Source organism: Aquarana catesbeiana, linkage group LG09 (genome assembly GCF_042186555.1).
Source record: "Aquarana catesbeiana isolate 2022-GZ linkage group LG09, ASM4218655v1, whole genome shotgun sequence".
Taxonomy (NCBI): domain Eukaryota; kingdom Metazoa; phylum Chordata; class Amphibia; order Anura; family Ranidae; genus Aquarana; species Aquarana catesbeiana.
In genome coordinates this window covers 312,677,981-312,695,121 of record NC_133332.1, presented here as the reverse complement: position 1 = coordinate 312,695,121, position 17,141 = coordinate 312,677,981, and the positions used below count along the sequence as shown (strand labels likewise).

The 17,141-nt window shown below is 43.6% G+C and overlaps 1 protein-coding gene across 2 annotated transcripts in view; it reads left to right on the top strand.

Moving 5' to 3' along the window:
* Window positions 1–13,557: 13,557 nt before the first annotated feature.
* Window positions 13,558–17,141, top strand: part of TNC (tenascin C) — a 192,593-nt gene continuing 189,009 nt past the window's right edge. The window contains exon 1 of one of the 2 annotated variants that reach the window (XM_073600686.1): window positions 13,558–13,794. The gene's annotated coding sequence lies outside the window, so the exon portion shown is untranslated. The remainder of the gene's footprint in view (window positions 13,795–17,141) is intronic. The other variant, XM_073600687.1, reaches the window with a different exon arrangement.

Below are 17,141 nucleotides of genomic sequence, written 5' to 3'. Positions count from 1 at the left end.
GCTGAGGTTTACAGTTTTCAGCTTAGCCAACCGTGAGCCCACAAAAACCTTAGACAATACGACTTCTTCCTTCCAACCGCAGGGCAGATTCGAGGAACGCCACTATCATTAGCCGGCATTGTGGGAAATTGCGAGTGATTTTTCCCTCCATCGCTGATGAGAGCTCCATACGTCTCTCTCTGTGTCTCGGATGGAGGAGGTCTATGCCCCCCCCCCCGTAGTAGAGGACCCGCCATCCACGACAGATTGCTGCATAATGACTTGAATAAAAAAGGGTTACAAATTAGACGGCTTCACGCCATTGACTCTGAAATATTGGAGGCTGGAAGGCAGGACAAGGCAGGATCCTTCTCTCCTGCCATCTGCTCCGATGTTATAGCAGAGAACAGAAATTACACGTCTGATGCAATTTAATGGCTCAGAAAACGTTTTTTGGCTCGTTTGAGGCGAGATGTTGGCACAATGGGACCAGAAGGGCGCTGGCTGTTCGACGAATGCTTTACATGAAGCCTTTTCAAGAACCGGCAATAAAATGACAAAACTCGGCGGAGGACTTTTGTTTTTTCGCACGATCTTGCTTTAGGGTTTTTGCATACGGGGGGGGGGGCCATCTAGGTTTCATTGCGTCCCTCCCGGCATTTTAGTGCGCCTGAGAGAGACAGGTGCAGCGTCCAGGCCCTGGCAAAGTCTATGGCAGACTGTGGCTGGTTGGGGGGCTGAATGCCATATTAAGTGGCACCCTCAACTTAGGGCCATGTGCATTACGTGACGAAGGTCCAGAATGCAGGTCTTCTGCCTTTTGGACCTTCATCTCTGAAAGTGTGGGGTCCTAAATGCCAGAATCACCCATGTCTTAGACTTTGATAGGCTTTAGGCAGTAGGGTTGGGTGTTGCATCTTTCTCCCTCAGATGCAATAAAATGCCAGAAGGAACACACTGCACCTAGATGGCCCCATGTGCAAGGGGCCTTATGCCGCATACACACGATCGGACTTTCCGACAACAAAACCGTGGATTTTTGTTCGAAGGTCGTTGGCTCCAACTTGTCTTGCATACACACGGTCACACAAATGTTGGCCAACAATTACGAACGTGGGAACGCGGTGACGTACAAGGCGTACGACAAGCCGAGAAAAAGGAAGTTCAATAGCCAGTGCGTCCACCCTTTGGGCTTCTTCTGCTTGATTCCGAGCATGCTTGAACTTTTGTGCGACGGACTTGTGTACACACGGTCGGAAATTCCGACAACAGAGTTTTGTTGGCGGAAAATTTGAGAACCTGCTAGCCAACATTTGTTGGTGGAAAGTCCGACAACAAATGTTCGATGGAGCGTACACAATGGTCGGACTTTCAGCCAACAAGCTCACATCCAACATTTCCCGTCGGAAAAGCCGACCGTGTGTACGCAGCATTAGGCTCAATTCACAAAGTTTTAAAGGAAAACTATCATATATATTTTTTTTACTGTTTTACATGTACATGTAGTGTTCCATCCCATGGTGCTAGGTGCTTCCTAACCCTAGCTTTTAACTCGGTCTGGGTATCCTTACCTTCCCCACAGCTGTCCTAAAACTTAACGAAAGAGACTTCTGCTTCATAATGGTAACTTTTCTTGGACCTAAGAACTTTCCCCAGACAAGTGATGGCAAGAGGAATGCAGAGGAATGGGATGATAAGCCTCTTCTCCATCTGCATTCCTCTCGCCACATCATTCCTTGGGAAAGAGTCAAGATAAGGGGCTGTTTCCTTTTTAGCTATGTTGTTGGAGGGTCATGGTGGTAAGGGGAGGTGCTTGGTCCAGTCTCATAACATGTAGTACATGGGAAAAGTACTACTTATACTTTGTCCCATGTTGCTAGATGCATCCAATAACCCTAGCTCTAACCCCCACTTTCCCCACAGCTGTCCGCAACATAGCATTCTTCTTGCCTCCACTTGTCTTGAGAAAAATGCTCATAGCTGAGACAAGTGGCCTTTAAGAAGTGGTTGTCTCCTTCTTAGCTATGTCGTTGGAGGGTTATGGAGGAAGGGGAAGGTGGTTTGTCCGACCTCATAACACTTTACTATATAGTCGGACTGGGAGTCCCTGCTTCTCCACAGCAGTCCAACAACTTAACTAGGAAGGAGAGTGGTGCATCATAACAGTCCTAGCCCTGAGAACGTTCCCAAGACAAGTAGCAGCAAGAAGAATGCAGTGGAGAATGACACGCTCATAACAGTCACTTGCCTTGGCCCTGAGAACTTTCCCAACACAAGTGGCAGCAAGAGGAATGCAGAGGACTGGGAGGATGACACGCTCCCTCTCCCTTTGCATTCCTCTCGCCACCACTTGGCTTTTGGAAAGAGCAGACAAGTGGCCATTATGAAGTGGTTGTCTCCTTCTTAGCTATGTCGTTGGAGGGTCGTGGAGGAAGGGGCAGTGCTCAGTCTGACCTCATAACATATAATACATGGTTCCACTAATGCATGCACTTTGTCCCATGTTGCTAGGTGCTTCCTAACCCAAGTTATGAGGTCAGACTGGGCGTCCCCACTTTCCCCTTCTGACTACAAAACTAGAAGGAGACTGCTGCTTCATAACAGTCACTTGCTTTGGCCCTGAGAACTTTTAAAAACAAGTGGCAGCAAGAGGAATGCAGAGGAATGCACCTTCCCCACAGCCGTCTGACAACTTAACGAGGAAGGAGACTGCTGCTTCATAACAGTCACTTGCCTTGGCCCTGGGAACTTTCCCAATACTAGTGGCAGCAAGAGGAATTCAGAGGACTGGGAGGAGGACACACTCCCTTTGCATTCCTCTTGCCGCCACTTGTTTCGGGAAAGAGCCGAGTGGCCATTATGAAGAGGCAGTCTCTTTCTTAGCTATGTCATTGGAGGGTCTTAGAGGAAGGAGGAGGTGCTCGGCCTGACCTCACAGCAATAATGTTTCTCAAGCCTAGCTATGGGCTCGACCTGGGCACCCCCACCTTCCCCACAGCTGTCCGACAACTTAACAAGGAAGGAGACCGCTGCTTCATAACAGTCACTTGCCTTGGCCCTGGGAACTTTCCCAATACTAGTGGCAGCAAGGGAATTCAGAGGACTGGGAGGAGGACACACTCCCTTTGCATTCCTCTTGCCGCCACTTGTTTCGGGAAAGAGCCGAGTGGCCATTATGAAGAGGCAGTCTCCTTCTTAGCTGTGTCATTGGCAGGTCATAGAGGAAGGAGGAGGTGCTAGGCATGACCTCACAGCAATAATGCTTACCAAGCCTAGGTATGAGCTCGGCCTGGGCCCCCCCAACTTCCCCACAGCCATCCGACAACTTAACGAGGAAGGAGACTGCTGCTTCATAACAGTCACTTGCCTTGGCCCTGAGAACTTTCCCAACACAAGTGGCAGCAAGAGGAATGCAGAGGACTGGGAGGATGACACGCTCTCTCTCCCTCTGCATTCCTTTTGCCACCACTTGTCTTGGGAAAGAGCAGAGACAAGTGTCAATTATGAAGTGGTTGTCTCCTTCTTAGCTATATCGTTGAAGGGTCATAGAGGAAGGGGTAGGTGCTTGATCTGACCTCATAACATGTAGTACATGGGACAAGTATTATAGGTACTTTGCCCCATGTTGCTAGATACTTCTAACCCGATGTCAGTCAGTCTGGACACCCCCCAATTCCCCTGCAGCTGTCTGACAACATAGCCATGAAGGAGCTGGTCATGCTAATGATGGTTAAACTTTAAAGAGGAACTATCATTAGATGTTTTTTCACTGTTCTGTCCCCCCCCCCCCCCCCGTGGGACAAAGTATATGTAGTACATGGTCCCATGTTGCTAGGTGCCTCCTAACCCTAGTTATACAGTTAGGTCAGGCTGGGCGATCTTGCTTTCTCCACAGCCATCCAACAACTAGGAAGGAGACAGCTGCTTCATACCAGCCTCTTGTCTTGGCCCTAAGTGGTGGCAAGAGGACTGCAAAGGGAGAGGGGGCATGTCATCTGCCCATCACACTGCATTCTTCTTGCCTCCACTTATCTCGAGAAAGTGCTTGGAGCTGAGACAAGTGGTCATTATGAATAGGCTATCTTCTTCTTAACTATGTTTTGGAAGGGTCATTGGGAGAGGAGGAGGTGCTCAGTCTAACCTAATAGCGTGACATGCATGGGACTGGTACTACATGTACCATGTTGCTTGGCACTTCCTAACCCTAGCTATGAGGTCGAACTGGACACCACCCCCCCCCCCCCCCCCTAGTTATTCATCAACATAGCTAAAAAAAAAATGGCTGCTTCATAACGTCGGCTTGTCTCTACTCTGAGCACTCTCCTAGACAAGCAGCTGTTATGAAGCATCCATCTTCATCTTAAAATGCAGAGAAGGAGGCTCTGCTCCTAGACTTAAGCTTTAGAGAAGAACTATCATTGATTTTGTTATCACTGTTCTGTCCCAGAAGGGACAAAGTATTTGTAGTACTTTGTCCCATGTTGCTAGGTGCTTCCTAACCCTAGCTATGAGGTCAGCTTAGGCATCCCTCATTCCTGAGACACGTGGAGGCAAGAGGCATGCAAATGGATGGGCAGGTGACACACCCTCTCCCTTTGCTTTCCCGTTGCCATTGCTTGTCTTGGGAAAGTGTTCGGAGTCAAAACAAGTGGAAGTCATGAAGTGGCTGTTTCCTTCTATGTTGTCAGAGGGCAATGGGGGAAGGGGGAGGGGCTCAGTCTGACCTCATAGCATGTAGTATATGGGAGAGGGGGCGTGACTTCTCCTGTCCCCCTGCATTCCTCTCGCAGCCACCATTAAGAAGCAGCTGTCTCCTTCTTAGCTATGGTGCTGAGTGTTCCCGGAGGAAGAGGTTGGCCCAATCCGACCTCATAGCTAGGAAGGGGATGACATGTCATAGCTGCCGCTTGTCTTGACTCCAAGCATTTTCCTGAGACAAAGGGCAGGCAAGAAGAATGCAGAGGGAAGGGGGGTAGTCTGAACGCTCTTGCTTCATAACGGCCGCTTGTCTTGCTCCTGAGAATTTTCCAGAGAAAAGTGGCAGCAAGAGGAATGCAGTGGGATGGGAGGGTGACACATCACCTCTTCCTCTGCATTCCTCTTGCCACTGCTTGCCCAGGGAAAGTGCGTGGAGCCAAGACAAGCAACTGTTATGAAGCAGCTGTGACTCTCTAGCTATGTTGTTGGATTGCTGCAGGGGAAGGGGGGGACTTCGCCCAGTCCGACCTCATAGCTAGAGTTGGGAAGCACCTAACAACATGGGATAAAGTACATGTAGTACTTGTCCCATGTACGACATGCTATGAGGTCACACTGCACACGTTCCCCTTCTCTCATGGCCCTCCAACAACATAGCTAAGATGGCACACTTTCCTGAGACAAGTAGCGGCAAAAGGAATGCAATGGGGGAGGGGGGGGTGTCAACCTATTGTCCCCCTGCATCCTTCTGGCAGCTGCTTGTCTCCGGAAAGTGTTTGGAATCAAGACAAGCTGCCATTATGCAGCCTTGTCTTGGCTCAGAACACTTTCCTGAGACAAGCAACGGCAAAAGGAATGCAAAGGGAGAGGAGGCGTGTCCACTGCCCATCACACTGCATTCTTCTTGCCGCCACATGTCTCAGGAAAGTGCTCGAAGTCAAAACAAGCGGCTGTTGTGAAGCAGTCTTCTTCTCAGCTATGTTGTTGGTTGGCCATGGGGAAAGCGGAGCACTCAGTCCAACCTCATAACTAGGGTTAGAATGCACCTAGCAACATGATACATGTAGTACTGGTCCCATGCACTACACGCTATGAGGTCAGACTGAGCGCAGTCCCCTTTCCCCATGACCCTCCAATGACATAACTAAGAAAAAGACAGCCACTTCAATGGCCAGCGGCGAGAGGAATGCAGAGGGAGAGGGGGTGTGTCATCTTCCCATTCCTCTGCATTCCTCTTGCCGCCACTTGTCCAGGGAAAGTTCTCAGGACCAAGACAAGCGGTTGTTGTGAAGCAGTGATCTTCTTCTTAGCTATATTATTGGCCATGGGGAAAGCCGGGTCACCTGGTCTGACCACATATATAGCTAGGGTTCGGGGGCACCTAGCATCATGGGACAAAGGATCTACATGCACTTTGACCCACAGGGGACAAAACAGTAAGGGCTGTGGGGGAAAGCGAAGCACCCAGTCCAACCTCATAGCTAGGGTTAGGATGCACCTAGCAACATGGTACATGTAGTACTGGTCCCATGTACTACATGCTATGAGGTCAAACTGAGCACTCCCCCCTTCCCCCACGACCCTTCGACAAAATAGTTGAGAAGAAGACAGTCACTTCATTATGCAAACTTGTCTCAGTTCCGACTACTTTCCCGGGACAAGCAGCAGCAAGAGGAATGTAGAGTGAGAGGGGGGCGTGTCTTCTTCCCATTCCTCTGCATTCTTCTTGCCGCCAATTGTCTAGGGAAAGTTCTCAGGACCAAGAAAAGCAACCGTTATGAAGCAGCGATCTCCTTCCAAGCTATGTTATCTGACGGCCGTGGGGGAAAGCGGGGTCACCTTATAGCTAGGGTTCGAAGGCATCTACCATCATGGGGAAAAGTATCGACACTTTGACCCACAGGGGACAAAACAGTAAGGGCTGGTACACATAATTTGCGATACAGGAAACGCGCATGTCTGCAGGCTTTTCTTGGAGTGCAGAGGAACAGCCTCTTGTCTTGGCTTCGAAAACTTTCCTGAGACCAGCGGCAGCACAAGGAATGTAGAGGAAGAGGGGGCGGGTCATCCTCCCATCTTTTTGCATTCTTCATTACGGAAACTTGTCTCAGTTTCCCGAGACAAGCATCGGCAAGAGGAATGTAGAGTGAGAGGGGGGCGTGTCTTCTTCTCATTTCTCTGCATTCTTCTTGCTGCCACTTGTCTCTGGAAAGTTCTCAGGACCAAGACAAGCGCCTGTTATGAAGTAGTGATCTCCTTCTTAGCTATATTATTGGCCATGGGGAAAGCCGGGTCACCTGGTCTGACCATATAGCTAGGGTTCAGGGGCACCTAGCATCATGGGACAAAGGATCTACATGCACTTTGACCCACAGGGGACAGTGGGGACTGGTATACACCACTTGAGGTGCGGGAAACACAGTGTTTCCATGTGTATTTCCCAGACTGCACAGGAACGCCTTGCCTCCAAATACGCGTTCTTCTTAAAAAGCGAATAACGACATTGTGTTTCCATTACACGCAAAAAAAATTGCTAAATTTTCGTTTTTTTCGTATTTTAGCTTTTAATATTTATTTCAGCAGTTAATTTGTTTTATCACAGCAGTTTAGTCTCTTAGAGTTTTTAGCACTTATTTCAGTAGCTACATAGTTTTATTTCAGCGGCTTGGTCTCTTAATATTTTTTTTTTAGTATTTATTTCAGGAGCTAATTAGACTTATTTCAGCAGCTTAGACATTTAGTATTTTTTAGTTCTTATTTTAGCAGGTAATTTATTTTATTTCTGCAGCTTGGCCTCTGTTTTTTTTTTTTTTTTTTTTCTTTTTTTTTTTTTTTTTTAGTGTTTGATGCCATAGTTAATTAGTTTTATTTCAGCAGTTTAGACTTCTAGTGTTTCTTACTTCGAATTATTTTAGCAGGTAATTTGTTTTATTTCAGCAGGTTAGTATTTTAGTGTTTTGTAGTTCTTATTTTAGTAGCTAATTATTTTTATTTAAGCTTTAGTATTTATTTTATTTTTATTATATTTTTATTATATTATTTTATTTTTCTTATTTTAGCAGGTAATTTGTTTTATTTCAGCAGGTTAGTATTTTAGTGTTTTGTAGTTCTTATTTTAGTAGCTAATTATTTTTATTTAAGCTTTTTAGTCTTTGAGTATTTTTAGTTGTTATTTTAGCAGGTAATTTGTTTTATTTCAGCAGCTTGGCCTTTTTTTAGGTATTTATTGCCATGGATAATTAGTTTTATTTCAGCAGTTTTTTTTTTTTTTTTAGCATTTTTATCAGTAGCCAAAAATCATATTTCAGTAGTTTAGTCTTTTAATATCTTTTAGTTCTTATTTGAGTAGCAAGTTTTATTTCAGCAGCTTGATTTGTTTATTTCAGTAACTTATTAGTCCCAATTCAGCAGCTAATTAGATTTTTTTTTTGTCAACAGCTTGGTCTTTTAGTGTTTTTTAGGATTTATTTCAACAGCTAATTTTTTTATTTCGGTGGTTTTGGCTCTTAGTGTTTTTTTGTATTAATTTCAAGAGCTAATTCATTTTATTTCAGCAACTTGGTCTCTTGGTGTTTATTTCAACTGCTAATTAGCTTTCCTTTATATTGTAAAGTGTTGTGCAATGTGTTGGCACTATATAAATCCTGAATAATAATAACATTTCAGCAGTTTGTAGTTTTAGTGTTTTTTTTTAGTATATACAGAGCCTTGAAAAAGTATTCATACCCCTTGAAATTTTCCACATTTTGTCATGTTACAACCAAAAAACGTAAATGTATTTTATTGGGATTTTATGTGATGGACCAACACAAAGTGGCACATAATTGAGAAGTGGAAGGAAAATGATAAATGATACAAATAAATATGTGAAAAGTGTGGGGGGTACATTTGTATGGCGCCCCCCGGAGTCAATACTTTGTAGAACCCCCTTTCTCTACAAGTCTTTTTGGGGATGTCTCTACCAGCTTTGTACATCTAGAGAGGGACATTTCTGCCCATTCTTCTTCTTTGTAAAATATCTCAAGTTCTGTCAGATTGGATGGAGAGCGTCTGTGAACAGCAATTTTCAAGTCTTGCCGCAGATTCTCAATGTGATTTAGGTCTGGACTGTGACTGGGCCATTCTAACACATGAATATGCTTTGATCTAAACCATTCCATTGTAGCTCTGGCTGGATGTTTCGGGTCGTTGTCCTTCTGGAAGGTGAACCTCCGCCCCAGTCTCAAGTCTTTTGCAGACTTTTTGCAGGTTTTCTTCTAATATTCATCCATCTTCCCATCAACTCTGACCAGCTTCCCTGTTCCAGCTGAAGAAAAACATCCCCACAACATGATGCTGCCACCACCATGTTTCACAGTGGGGATGGTGTGTTCAGGGTGATGTGCAGTGTTAGTTTTCCACCACATATAACGTTTTGCTTTTGGGCCAAAAAGTTCAATTTTGGTCTCATCTGACCAGATCACCTTCTTCCACATGTTTGCTGTGTCCTCCACATGGCTTCTCACAAACTACAAACAGGACTTCTTATGACTTTCTTTCACCAATGTCTTTCTTCTTGTCACTCTTCCATAAAGGGCAGATTTGTGGAGAACACGACTAATAGTTGTCCTGTGGACAGATTCTCCCACCTGAGCTGTGGATCTCTGCAGCTCCTCCAGAGTTACCATGGACCTCTTGGCTCTTCTCTGATGAATGTTCTCCTTGCCCGGCCGGTCAGTTTAGGTGGACGGCCGTGTCTTGGTAGGTTTGTAGTTGTGCGATACTCTTTCCATTTTCCGATGATGGATTGAACAGAACTCCGTGAGATGTTCAAATCTTGGGATATCTTTTTATAACCTAACTGTGCTTTAACTTCTCCACAACTTAATTCCTGACCTGTCTGGTGTGTTCCTTGGCCTTCATGATGCTGTTTGTTCACTAAGGTTCTCCAACAAACCTCTGAGGGCTTCACAGAACAGCTGTATTTATACTGAGATTAAATGACACACAGGTGGACTCTATTTACTAATTAGGCGACTTCTTAAGGCAATTGGTTCCACTAGATTTTAATTCGGGGTATCAGAGTGAAGGGGCATGAATACAAATGCCCTCCCACCCTTTTCACACATTTATTTGTAAAACATTTTGAAAACCATTGATCATTTTCCTTCCACTTCACAATTATGTGCCACTTTGTGTTGGTCTATCACATAAAATCCCATCAAAATACATTTACGTTTTTGGTTGTAACATGACAAAATGTGGAAAATTGCAAGGGGTATGAATACTTTTTCAAGGCAATGTATATCAGAAGCTAATTAGTCTTATTTAAGCAATTTATTCTTTATAGTGGGGAAACCCCATGCCAAAATTTAAAAAAATCAGTCTGGTATGGACTTTGAGGGGAAACCCCGCGCCAAAAAAATCAGCGTGGGGTCTACGTCCCCCCCAAAATACATACTGGACCCTTATCTGCGCATGCAGCCCGGCAGGCCAGGAAAGGGGGGGGGACGAGTAAGCACCCCCCACCTCCTGAACCATACCAGGCCACATGCACTCAACATGGGGACAAAGGAACTCTTACCCACAACCCTGGGTGGTGGTTATGGGGGTCTGCGGGCAGGAGCCTTTAACAAGGGGGCCCCCAAATCCCAGCCACCCTCTCATGTGAATGAGTAGGGGAACTTTGTACCCCTACTCATTCACCCAAAAAAAAGTGTAATGTTACAAAAAACAAAGAGACGGGTTTTGACAATTCTTTTATTAAAAATCAAGAATGTCCCCACGTCATAGCTCCAACGTGTCTTCTTCCTCCGTTGATGTCTTCTCTCAACGCTAGCTTCTACTTTTGTGCTAGATCCAGCGTCTGCTGGTCCTTATATAGCCATGGGGCGTGGCCATCCAGTGATATCAACTGGAGATCCCGCCCCCTAGTGACATCACCACCCAGGGCATGATGAAGAGGGGACGTAACAAGGGGGTGGGGTCTCAGGATGACATCACCGGATGGCCACGCCCCATGGCTATATAAGAACCGGCAGATGCCGGATCTAACACAAAATCAGGAGCTAGCGTTGAGAGAAGACATCAGTGGAGGAAGAAGAACGGAAAGGAGAAGTCATCACCGGAGGGAGAAGAACCATAGGGAGAAGACATCAGGGGAGGGAGAAGCGGAGGGAGAAGGGGAGGGAGAACCGGAGGGAGAAGACATCAGTGGGGGGAGAAGAACCAGCAGAAGAACCAGAAGAAGAAGACATCGGTGGAGGTAGAAGAACCAGAGGAAGAAGACATCAGTGGAGGAAGAAGAACCGAAAGGAGAAGTCATCACCGGAGGGAGAAGAACCATAGGGAGAAGACATCAGCGGAGGGAGAAGCAGGGGGAGAAGTGGAGGGAGAACCGGAGGGAGAAGACATCAGTGGGGGGAGAAGAACCAGCAGAAGAACCAGAAGAAGAAGACATCGGTGGGGATAGAAGAACCAGAGGAAGTAGACATCACCGGAGAAAAAAGACACGTTGAAGCTACGACAGGGGACATTCTTCATTTCTAAGAAAGGACTTATCAAACAGCCATCTCTTGTGTTTTGTAACACTACACTTTTTGTGAGTGAATGGTTAGGGGTACAATGTACCTCATACTCATTCACATGAAGGGGGGGAGATCTGGGGGCTGACTTGTTAAAGGGGGCTTCCGGATTCCGATAAGCCCCCGCCCGCAGACCCCCACAACCACCACCCAGGGTTGTGGGAAAGAGGCCCTTGTCCTCATCAACATGGGGGGACCCCATGTTGGGGGCATGTGGCCTGGTATGGTTGAGGAGAGGGGGAGGCGTTTGCTCGTCCCCCCCCTTTTTCAGACCTACCAGGCTGCGTGCTCGGATAAGGGTCTGGTATGGATTTGGGAGGGGACCCCATGCCGTTTTTATTTTATTTTGTTGTTTCTGGGTTTTTTTGGCGTGGGGTTCCCCTCAAAATCCATACCAGACCGAAGGGTATGGTCTTGGGGGGGGGGGGGGCGCACATGTTTTTTTTTTATTTTGGTGTGGGTTTCCCCCTCAAGATGCATTCAAGACTCAAAGTCGGATCCTGTTCATTGAAGTCGCATGGAAGTTAGACATAAAGTCGCAGGGCAAAGTCAGATAAAAAGTCGTGCAACTTCTGTGTCAAAACAGTGTGAACATAGCCTTAGTGGGTTTTTTTTAGTACTTATTTCAGTAGCTTATGAGCCTCATTTCAGCAGATTGGTTTCTTTTTTTTTGCATTTATTTCAGCAGATTTTTTTTTTTGTTGTTTTTTTTTTTGTTGTTTTTTTTTTGTTTTTTAGTATCTATTTCAGTAGCTTATTATTTCAGCAGATTGTTTTTTGTTTTTTTTTTTTGTTTTTTTGTATTTATTTCAGTAGCTAATTCGTTTTATTTAACCACTTCCATACCGGGCCTTTTCTGGAACCTTTTGCTTCCAAGTTTAAATCAGTATTTTTTGCTATAAAATTACTCTGATCCCCCAAACATTATATATGTTTTTTTTTTTTTTAGCAGAGACCCTAGGGAATAAAATGGCGGTCGTTGCAACTGTTTATGTATCACGGTATTTGCGCAACAATTTTACCGGGCCTTTTCTGGAACTTTTTGCTTACAAGTTTAAATCAGTATTTTTTGCTTGAAAATTACTCAGATCCCCCAAACATTATATATGTTTTTTTTTTTTTTCTTTTAGCAGAGACCCTAGGGAATAAAATGGCGGTCGTTGCAACTGTTTATGTATCACTGCATTTTCGCAACAATTTTTCAAACGCATTTTTTTGATTAAAAAAAAAAACAGTTTCATGAATTAAAAAATAACAAAACAGTAAAGTTAGCCCAATTTATTTTTGTATAATGTGAAAGATGATGTTAAACCGATTAAATAGATACCTAACATGTCACGCTTTTAAAATTGCGCACACTTGTGGAATGGCGCCAAACTTTGGTACTTAAAGATCTCCATAGGCAACGCTTTATTATTATTATTTTTTATTATAATTATATGCTTTATTATTTTTTTTTACAGGTTACCAGAGTTACAGAGTTAGAGTTACAGAGGTGGTCTTGGGCTAGAATTTTTGCTCTCGCTCTAGCGCACGCGGCGATACCTCACATGTGTGATTTGAACGCTGTATATTTATTTCTATTTATTTATTTTTTTAATGTAATATTTTTATTAGTATTATTATTAATGTAATTTATTTTGAAATGTATAAATTTCGAAAAATAATAAAAATAATAATATTTTAAATATCAAAATATCAATATCATCGATTGAAATGAAGAAAGAAAAAGGAATTCATATACTAAATACTTTATTTACAAGTATTAACCCCATACAGTTACTATTATACACATTTTTTTTTTTTTTAATCTGTGGTCCCTTAAGGTAAGGATCTTCATTTACAGCCATGGCACTATTTTTTTTTTTTTATATTACTTTTTTTTTTCTCATTGGATTCAGCTGAAACAACTGTCACTTTTTTTAATTTATTTAAATAGGAATCCCCTGACCTAGGGCGATGGAGTCTTTTGTAAAGAGTGACTTGGAATGACAAGGACATGCGATATCCTGTAAAAAAAAAAAAAAAAAATTCAGGATAACATTGGTGGTGGTGGGGGGGGGGGGGGATTCCAGAAAACAATAAATAACAGATGCAGATGCCTGAGGGATTTCGATAGGAGAAATACATATTACTAGTCGGTGTGACTTTTTTCCCAGCTGAGTCATTTACATTTCTTGAATCAAGCTTGCATGTGCCGTCTCCTTACATGGTAAGCGGAGAATACCTTCTGCATGTCTGTCCCCACACTGTGGGGAAAAGCTTTAAAGGAGCTTCCAAATGAGAGAGGACGTCCCCTTTAATAAAGGAGAAGGAAAGCCTGCCTTGAGGCATCCCATTACAGAGAAGTGAGGGAAGCACCGGCTGCCTCCACTATATAAAGCTGCAGAGGAGTGCAGGGACTGAGCACTCATAGCAAGCATCCCCCCAGACTCATGTACCAAACTTTACTGGGAGCGCAGTCCAGCAGCAGGGGATAGGCTGCCTTCTCCTCGTCACATCCAACGCATGGATGCTCTTTAGAGCTGGATCTACCAATAATCAGCTTTGAAAGGTAAGCTCGTGGTGTCCTTCAGCTGAGCTCAAGTGTTTGAATGAATGAAAGAATCTCATTTCTTTTTCTTGTAATTGCTACTTAGTATCTAGTATTTAGTAGAGGGTCATTGTAACATAGTCACGACCAGGTGGGACCTTACATGTACCAAGCAGGGTCATTATAACATAGTCACGACCAGGTGGGACCTTACATGTACCAAGAAGGGTCATTATAACATAGTCACGACCATGTGGGACCTTACATGTACCAAGAAGGGTTATTATAACATAGTCACGACCATGTGGGACCTTACATGTACCAAGAAGGGTCATTATAACATAGTCACGACCAGGTGGGATCTTACACGCACCAAGATGGGTCATTATAACATAGTCACGACCATGTGGGACCTTACACGTACCAAGAAGGGTTATTATAACATAGTCACCACCATGTGGGACTTTTCAGGTACAAGAAGAGTCTTATAACATACTCATGACCAAATGGGACCTTACAGGTACCAAGATGGGTTGTTATAACATAGTCTTGAGCACACAAGACTTTATAAGTACCAAGAAGGGTCCTTATAACATAGCCATGACTAGGTTGGACTTTACTGGTACCAAGATGGGTCATTATAACATAGCCATGGGCATGTAGGACTTTACAGGTACCAAGAAGGTTCATTATAAAATAGCCACGACCATGTGGGACTTTTCAGGTACAAGACGAGTCTTATAACAGACTCATGACCAACTGGGACCTTACAGGTACCAAGAAGGGTTGTTATAACATAGTCTTGAGCACATAAGACTTTATAAGTACCAAGAAGGGTCCTTATAATATAGTCATGGCTATGTTGGACTTTACTGCTACCAAGATGGGTCATTATAACATAGCCATGGGCATGTAGGACTTTACAGGTACCAAGAAGGGTCATTATAACATAGCCATGACCATGTAGGACTTTTCACTTACCAAGAAGAGTCATTATAACAGACTTATGACCACATGAGACCTTACATGTACCAAGAAGGGTTGTTATAACATAGTCTTGAGCATGTAAGACTTTGTAAGTACCAAAAGGGACCTTATAACATAGTCATGACTATGTTGGACTTTACTGGTACCAAGATGGGTCATTATAACATAGCCATGACCATGTAGGACTTTTCACGTACCAAGAAGAGTCATTATAACAGACTCTTGATCAAATGGGACCTTACAGGTACCCAGAAGGGTTGTTATAACACAGTCATGACCATGTGGGACTTTACAAGTACAAAGAAGAGTCATTATAACATAGTCATGACCACGTGTAACTTACAGGTACCAAGAAGGGTCTTTATAACATAATCATGACCATGTTTGAATGTAACAAGTACCAAGAAGAGTCATTATAACATAGTCATGACCATGTAGGACTTTACCGGTACCAAGAAGTGTCATTATAACATAGTCATGGCCAGGTAGGACTTTAGAAGTACCAAGAAGGGTCCTTTTAACATAGTCATGAGCATTTATGACAAATATTATGACTTGCTACTTCATATCACCTACTGAACCAAATTCACAATGAGGTGTCTACATAATTTATTATTACAGTAGAAAAGAACAAGATACATGTGGGACTTTACAGGTACAGGTACCAAGAAGGGTCATGACAACTTGGTACCTGTAAAGTCCCACAAGTACCTGATTCTTTTCTCTTACTTTGTACTCGCTACAAACTCCATAAATCATTGGTCATGACCATGGTGTAAAGACACTTATCAGTCCCTGTAAAGTCACACATGTATCTAGTTCCTTTCACTTCTCTTTTTTACTCACTTCTTGATGCTACAAACACCATTAAACATCATTAATCATTCGTCATGGTCATGGTGTAGAGACACTTATCAGTCCCTGTAAAGTCTTGCATGTATCTGCTTCATTTCACTTCTTCTTTACTCTCTTACGGATGTTACAAACATCATTAATCATCTATGTGTTATAATGTCCCTGATTGGTGCCTGCAAGGATTTGAAGGCTAATTGAATGTCCTTGCTAGCTCTGACTTGCTATTTGATATCACCTCCTAAAACCTATTCACAAGCTTCACTTCTTTTTTCGACACAAAGTATGGATATGCTAATCTGTGTTTAATCAGAGAGGTGCCAACACAATAATAATAATATGATAGAAAAGAACTAGATACAGATGGGACTTTACAGGTACCAGGAAGGGTCATTCCAACGTGGTCATGACCATACAAGACTTTACAGGTACCAGGAAGGGTCAATCCAATGTGGTCATGACTGTGTAGGACTTTACAGGTACCATGAGGGGAAATTTCAACGTCATCATGAGCATGTAGGACTTTAGAGGTACCAAGAAGTGTCATCCCATTGTTGTCGAGACCGCTACAAACATCATTACTCATGAGTTATGGCCATGGTGTAAAGACACTTATTAGTCCCTGTAAGGTTCCACATGACCATGTTGGAAGGACTCTTCTTGGTATCCGTGAAGTCTCTCAAGTATCTGGCTCCTTTCACTTCTTTTTCACTCTCTTCATCATGCTAAAAAACGTTGTTAGTCATCAGTCATTAATATGGCGTAAAGACACTTATCAGTTCCTGTAAAGTTCCCACATGACCATGTTGAAAGGACCTTTCTTGGTATCTGTAAAGTCCCTCAAGTTCTCTGCTCAATGCTACAAACATTGTTACTCATCAGCTCATGGCCATAGTGTAAAGATACTTATCATTTCCCGGAACATCCCACATGACCATGTTAATAGGACCCTTCTTGGTACCTGTGAAGTCCTTCAAGTATCTGCTTTCTTTTCTCTTTTTTACTCTCTTCTTAATGCTAAAAACATTGTTACTTATCAGCCATGGCCATGATATAAAGACATTTATCAGTACCTGTAAGGTCCCACATGACCATCTTGGAATCTGTAAAGTCCCTCAAGTATCTGGTTCCTTTCCCTTCTTTTTAATCAGAGAGGTGGTGGAACTTTACAGGCACCAAGAAGGGTCATTCCAACATGGTTATGAACGTGCAGGACTTTACAGGTACCGAGAAGGGTTATTTCAACATAGTCATAACCATGTAGGAATTTACAGGTACCAAGAAGGGACAGTTCAACACGGGCATGACCATGTAGGACTTTACAGGTACCAAGAAAGGTCATTTCAACCTTGGCATGACCATGTTAGAAAGACCCTTCTTGGTACCTGTAAAGTCCCTCAAGTATCTGGTTCCTTTCACTTCTTTTTTACTCTCTTCCTAATACTACAAACATCATTACTTGTTGGTCATGACCATGGTGTAAAGACACTTATCAGTCCCTGGAACATTCCATATGACCATATAGGACT